Below are 201 nucleotides of genomic sequence, written 5' to 3'. Positions count from 1 at the left end.
CTGTCACTGTTTCCATTATCTCCCCATCTATTTGCCATGAAGTGATGGGACCAGATGCCACGATCTTAGTCTTCTGACTGTTGAGTTTTCAGCCAGCTTTTCACTCTCCTCTTTTACCTTCATTATGAGTCTCTTTAGTTCCTCTTTGCTTTCTAAGCCATAAGAGTGGTATCATCTGCACATCAGAGGTTACTGGTATTT

Source organism: Bison bison, unplaced genomic scaffold, assembly GCF_000754665.1.
Source record: "Bison bison bison isolate TAMUID 2011002044 unplaced genomic scaffold, Bison_UMD1.0 scf7180017855293, whole genome shotgun sequence".
Taxonomy (NCBI): domain Eukaryota; kingdom Metazoa; phylum Chordata; class Mammalia; order Artiodactyla; family Bovidae; genus Bison; species Bison bison.
The sequence above is the reverse complement of the archived record's forward strand: the minus strand, read 5'-3'. Positions refer to the sequence as shown.